This window comes from Pseudophryne corroboree, chromosome 11 (assembly GCF_028390025.1).
Source record: "Pseudophryne corroboree isolate aPseCor3 chromosome 11, aPseCor3.hap2, whole genome shotgun sequence".
NCBI classification, from domain to species: Eukaryota; Metazoa; Chordata; class Amphibia; order Anura; family Myobatrachidae; genus Pseudophryne; species Pseudophryne corroboree.
In genome coordinates, this window is record NC_086454.1 from 128,816,289 (window position 1) to 128,822,954 (window position 6,666).

The 6,666-nt window shown below is 41.3% G+C and overlaps 1 pseudogene; it reads left to right on the top strand.

Annotated features, from left to right (window-relative positions):
• The first annotated feature begins 1,377 nt into the window (after positions 1 to 1,377).
• LOC134971210 (5S ribosomal RNA) lies at positions 1,378 to 1,496 on the top strand (annotated as a pseudogene).
• Positions 1,497 to 6,666: the final 5,170 nt, after the last annotated feature.

Below are 6,666 nucleotides of genomic sequence, written 5' to 3' on the forward strand. Positions count from 1 at the left end.
CATTGATCTTTTAAATCTACAGTATATACAATAAATATAGTTATTTAGCTGTGGGAATGGGGCTTCAGTTTGGATGAGCTATCATAATATTTGTTTTGGTTAAATACTTTCTGAGTTTTATATTGGTGTAGATTTATGGACTATAGTGTATTAGTGCGAGGTACAGGTAGAATGTACGTCTCTCAGTGTAAGGTAGTGACTAGATAGAAACAGCTACTTTAGCTCCACAAATAATTATTCCATCCTGGACTTTCAGAGCAGGACCAAGATTGTAGAAGTAATTGTGATATTCTAATCATATATACTGTACATTATTTATGGATATTGAGTTTTCATGATTCACTATTATAGAGGAAAATAATATGTATAAGCACCACTTTTGAAGTGCTAAAGTGCCTGGTTTTTAATTTCAGTAATAACTGTATATTCTAAACACAACTTTATTATTCTTACACTCAGATTAATTATTTTATTTATATTGAGTGTTAACTATTAATTATTTATTTATTTATTACTATACCACAGTTCCAACTTCTATACTTTACTCTCAATATGGCAATAATATGCTGAAAGTTAAAAATACAAAATGCAGACCAATGTATTATTTGTCAGCATGTTACAGTGTAACAATTATTGACCTAGGTGCGTGTCACTCAACTGGGAATTATTACTATATGACACAGTGAACAAGCCACCCTGGTGAAACGGTCCATCTGTGCTCAGTGATGCTGAACTCTTTCTAGCTCAGATCAGTTTTGGGACTCCCTGGTATTGTATGTGCCCATTTGGACTCCAGTTATTTAACTGATACTGATATATAATCAATATTGTTTTTTTTTTTTTCCATGTTTGCTATTTTTGATCCTTAATTATTGTTCTAAACCATTTTCTGGTATTTACTTTTAAATGTAATACTTTTTTGCAGAATCCTTTCTGCATAAACAGGGTCTTATACCCATTTTGGTAAGCCTTTACCATGCAGCCTGTGTTTACTTTCCTTTTTCCAATTAATCGTTGATTTCATGATTGTTTTATTTCATAATTTACTTAATTTTTTGTTAATTTGTGATCTCACCACATTACCATTTCTTCTCCTTCTTCTAATTTTCCCACCACCCTTTTTTTCAATAGGTAAGCCTAACCCACCTCTCTCATCCACTGTCCGCTATATATCTATATAAGACAGTGGACAGCAGAAGGCAGGGTTTCCTCCCTATTCTGAGCATATCTCACTTCTATTTTTAGTACCCTCTCATCCAGATGCGAGACCACTCTCTGCAATGCTCACAGCAACAGAGAATCTGCGCTAGAAACTGGACAGCAGAAGTACCTTGTTGCTCACTACTCATTACACTCTCTCATTTGTGTCCTAGTGTTTATTACTGCCATATTTCAGCAGCAACGCCCAATCTCATCCGACCTTGGAAGCTAAGCGCTGATAAGCCTGATCAGTACCTAGTAGGGTGACCTCTTGGGAATATCAGGTGCAGTAAGATTGTGACCTCTGATCACAAACAGCAGAAGTGTTAGAGCAACTTCTGAAACTTACCTATTCCTTATCCAACTTTCCCGCAAACCTTCTATTTATCTACAATTGGCTTTGCCTTTAGGCTTATTTATCAATGCTCTTTTGTATCTTTAATAATCATACTTTTATCTTAAATGCTTTGTTATCTATAAGGATCTAGCCTTTTAGCAAACAGAATCTCTACCAGGTGATTACCCTCAGTCATTTGACATTTCAATTATGAACCATTGTGCCTCTCATCTATTCTCATGAGGTTTTAGACTAGGTGCTTACCTACAATTATCACTGCGGTGATTATATGTACATATCATTTACCTCTACTCCAATTTTGAATTTTGATTAACTCAGGCACCTTAATAATATTAATTTTTTGTAATTTTTTATGTTTTTCAGTATATTTTTCACCACAGGTGCCCATAATTTTGTATCAGGCTTATCCTGATTTCTGTCAATATATATGTTTACTTTGTGTTCTTGAACAATTTTTTTGTATCAAACTCCTCATTACTTTTATTCGTTATTAATTAAATGTTAAGTTTTAATAAACTTATTTCAAATTTCTAAGCGTGCCCCAGCACAGAGTCTTTCTTTTTTCTTCTCTTTGCTTAACCATTACTGACTCTGGGAGCACCACCAACTCAAATAATTATTTAGATGTCTTCATTAAGAATCTTTAAATTTAAACTTAGTATCGTTGGTCATTCCCTGAACAGTTTTCTACAATCTGTGTATTAATCTATGTTCATCATTACCACATTTTTCCTGTGCGGAACCAAACCAAATTTCTGTTAACCAAATTATCACTATATGTAAACATTATTGTAAGATTAGGATAAGGGTGCTATCTCCCGTAGCACTTTCTGTGCAGCAGCCAATAGGGATTCCAATGTATGTAGATAGACAATGTCTAGTGAGACAGTCAATAGGTCGACCCCATATGGTCGACATGCAGTAGGTCAAAAGGGAAAAGGTCAACTGTGTGGTCCATAGGTACAAAAGGTCGACAGGTTCAAAGGCTGCAGATCATGCAGAAAGACAAAATTCTTGTTACTAACATTGCATATGCTGACATAGACTTTGGGAGCAGGGGGTATGATTCAATGTTGCACACAAAACTGATGGTTTGCGAGCAACACTGATAGTGAGTGATCTGAGCAGTGCCCCCGAGTCGCAGCATGATTGAAATGCTAAGGCCATTGGTGGCGGTGACTATTTTTTAAAATGCTGGCTTGTTGAGGGTGTGCCAGGGTCAAATCTTCTTCTACACAGATTTCCTGGCCCCAGCAGAGTTGTTCTGTTGCCGATTCTGAGAAAATTAAGGTGATCTTATATGGACAATGACAGCAACTATAACAACTGATGGTTGTGATGGTGATCCGATGCTGTGTCTTCGGATGCAGCACTCGGATCTGAAATGCTGGCATAATGCATCTTTTTTCTTCTTTCTTCTTTTTTTCTTTATCTTCCTGCTGCTTTAGCATAATTTAGCAGTAGCAGATGTGACAACCGTCACAGCCGCTACTGCTTATGATACAACCATAAATCAGTTCTCCAGTTAGCAGATAAGTTTCAGAAAGCCTTGCTATTGTAAAGATCGTGGTAATTTGTCTTACATTATTAAAATAAATACATTTAACTTTTTTATTACAATTATGTATTAACATTTATTTATATAGTACCAGCATATTAATTTACAAAACAGTAATGAGACTGAGTGAGAGCGCCCTGCTCTCAAGTTTGCAATCTATAGACTTCAACTGGAGATACTTTTATTGCTGCTTCATGTATCTTTTGGGAATTTTTAGGTTCTTATGCAGCGCCGCAACTAGGGGGGGGCTAGGGGGGCATGTGACCTGGGCGCCGGCCTGGAGAGGGCACTGAGACTAGCACTTCAATCCCCCCTAACGCCCCCCTCCCTATGCGGCAGCGTTTGCTTACTTAGAGCCAGTGCCGTGCCGCCTATGAAGAAGCCCAGCACCGCATCGCTGAGATGAAACTGAAAATAAACTACATCTCCCAGCAGCCCTTGCTGCCAGGAGCTGTAGTGTATTTTCAGTTTCATCTTTGCGGCGTTTGATGATGTGATCGGCAGGGCAGGATTAAAGACTGAGCACAGGGGACAAGTTATCCCCCTTCCTCCCCTGCCAGTGCATTTAATCATTGCAAACAGTGCACTGCTGCACTGGTAAGAAGCATCCTGAAGCCCAAAAAGGGGGCGTGGCTAAACGGCACTGTACACAGTGCAATGCCAGCCAGCAGCATGGGAAAGAGGAGAGGAAGAGCAGCAGTACAGCCTAAATAGTGAGTATGACTCAGGGAAGGGGCACTGTATATGTGTGTGACTACTATATATGTATGTATGAATGTGTGACTGTATGTGAATTAGAGATGAGCGGGTTCGGTTCCTCGGAATCCGAACCCGCCCGAACTTCATGTTTTTTTTCACGGGTCCGAGCGACTCGGATCTTCCCGCCTTGCTCGGTTAACCCGAGCGCGCCCGAACGTCATCATGACGCTGTCGGATTCTCGCGAGGCTCGGATTCTATCGCGAGACTCGGATTCTATATAAGGAGCCGCGCGTCGCCGCCATTTTCACACGTGCATTGAGATTGATAGGGAGAGGACGTGGCTGGCGTCCTCTCCATTTAGATTAGAAGAGAGAGAGTGAGATTGATTTGAGACAGAGACACTTGATTTACTGGAGCTTAGGAGTACTGTAGAGAGTGCAGAGTTTAGTAGTGACTGACCACAGTGACCACCAGACAGTGCAGTTTTATTTAATATAATCCGTTCTCTGCCTGAAAAAAACGATACACAGTGACTCAGTCACATACCATATCTGTGTGCACTGCTCAGCCCAGTGTGCTGCATCATCTATGTATATATCTGACTGTGCTCACACAGCTTATAATTGTGGGGGAGACTGGGGAGCAGTGCAAGTTATAGGTTATAGCAGGAGCCAGGAGTACATATTATTAAAATTAAACAGTGCACACTTTTGCTGCAGGAGTGCCACTGCCAGTGTGACTGACCAGTGACCTGACCACACTGACCACCAGTATAGTTAGTAGTATACTATATTGTGATTGCCTGAAAAAGTTAAACACTCGTCGTGTGACTTGTGTGGTGTTTTTTTTTTTATTCTATAAAAAACTCATTCTGCTGACAGACAGTGTCCAGCAGGTCCGTCATTATATAATATATACCTGTCCGGCTGCAGTAGTGATATATATATATTTTTTATATCATTATTTATCATCCAGTCGCAGCAGACACAGTACGGTAGTTCACGGCTGTAGCTACCTCTGTGTCGGCACTCGGCAGTCCATCCATAATTGTATACCACCTACCCGTGGTTTTTTTTTCTTTCTTCTTTATACATACATACTACATCTCATTATCAACCAGTCTATATTAGCAGCAGACACAGTACAGTACGGTAGTCCACGGCTGTAGCTACCTCTGTGTCGGCACTCGGCAGTCCGTCCATAATTGTATACCACCTACCCGTGGTTTTTTTTTTCTTTCTTCTTTATACATACATACTACATCTCTTTATCAACCAGTCTATATTAGCAGCAGACACAGTACAGTAGTCCACGGCTGTAGCTACCTCTGTGTCGGCACTCGGCAGTCCATCCATAATTGTATACCACCTACCCGTGGTTTTTTTTTTCTTTCTTCTTTATACATACATACTACATCTCTTTATCAACCAGTCTATATTAGCAGCAGACACAGTACAGTAGTCCACGGCTGTAGCTACCTCTGTGTCGGCACTCGGCAGTCCATCCATAATTGTATACCACCTACCCGTGGTTTTTTTTTCTTTCTTCTTTATACATACATACTACATCTCTTTATCAACCAGTCTATATTAGCAGCAGACACAGTACAGTAGTCCACGGCTGTAGCTACCTCTGTGTCGGCACTCGGCAGTCCGTCCATAATTGTATACCACCTACCCGTGGTTTTTTTTCTTTCTTCTTTATACATACATACTACATCTCTTTATCAACCAGTCTATATTAGCAGCAGACACAGTACAGTACGGTAGTCCACGGCTGTAGCTACCTCTGTGTCGGCACTCGGCAGTCCATCCATAATTGTATACTAGTATCCATCCATCTCCATTGTTTACCTGAGGTGCCTTTTAGTTGTGCCTATTAAAATATGGAGAACAAAAATGTTGAGGTTCCAAAATTAGGGAAAGATCAAGATCCACTTCCACCTCGTGCTGAAGCTGCTGCCACTAGTCATGGCCGAGATGATGAAATGCCAGCAACGTCGTCTGCCAAGGCCGATGCCCAATGTCATAGTACAGAGCATGTCAAATCCAAAACACCAAATATCAGTAAAAAAAGGACTCCAAAACCTAAAATAAAATTGTCGGAGGAGAAGCGTAAACTTGCCAATATGCCATTTACCACACGGAGTGGCAAGGAACGGCTGAGGCCCTGGCCTATGTTCATGGCTAGTGGTTCAGCTTCACATGAGGATGGAAGCACTCAGCCTCTCGCTAGAAAAATGAAAAGACTCAAGCTGGCAAAAGCAGTAGCACCGCAAAGAACTGTGCGTTCTTCGAAATCCCAAATCCACAAGGAGAGTCCGACTCCAATTGTGTCGGTTGCGATGCCTGACCTTCCCAACACTGGACGTGAAGAGCATGCGCCTTCCACCATTTGCACGCCCCCTGCAAGTGATGGAAGGAGCACCCGCAGTCCAGTTCCTGATAGTCAGATTGAAGATGTCAGTGTTGAAGTACACCAGGATGAGGAGGATATGGGTGTTGCTGGCGCTGGGGAGGAAATTGACCAGGAGGATTCTGATGGTGAGGTGGTTTGTTTAAGTCAGGCACCCGGGGAGACACCTGTTGTCCGTGGGAGGAATATGGCCGTTGACATGCCTGGTGAAAATACAAAAAAAATCAGCTCTTCGGTGTGGAAGTATTTCACCAGAAATGCGGACAACAGGTGTCAAGCCGTGTGTTCCCTTTGTCAAGCTGTAATAAGTAGGGGTAAGGACGTTAACCACCTCGGAACATCCTCCCTTATACGTCACCTGCAGCGCATTCATAATAAGTCAGTGACAAGTTCAAAAACTTGGGCCGACAGCGGAAGCAGTCCACTGACCAGTAA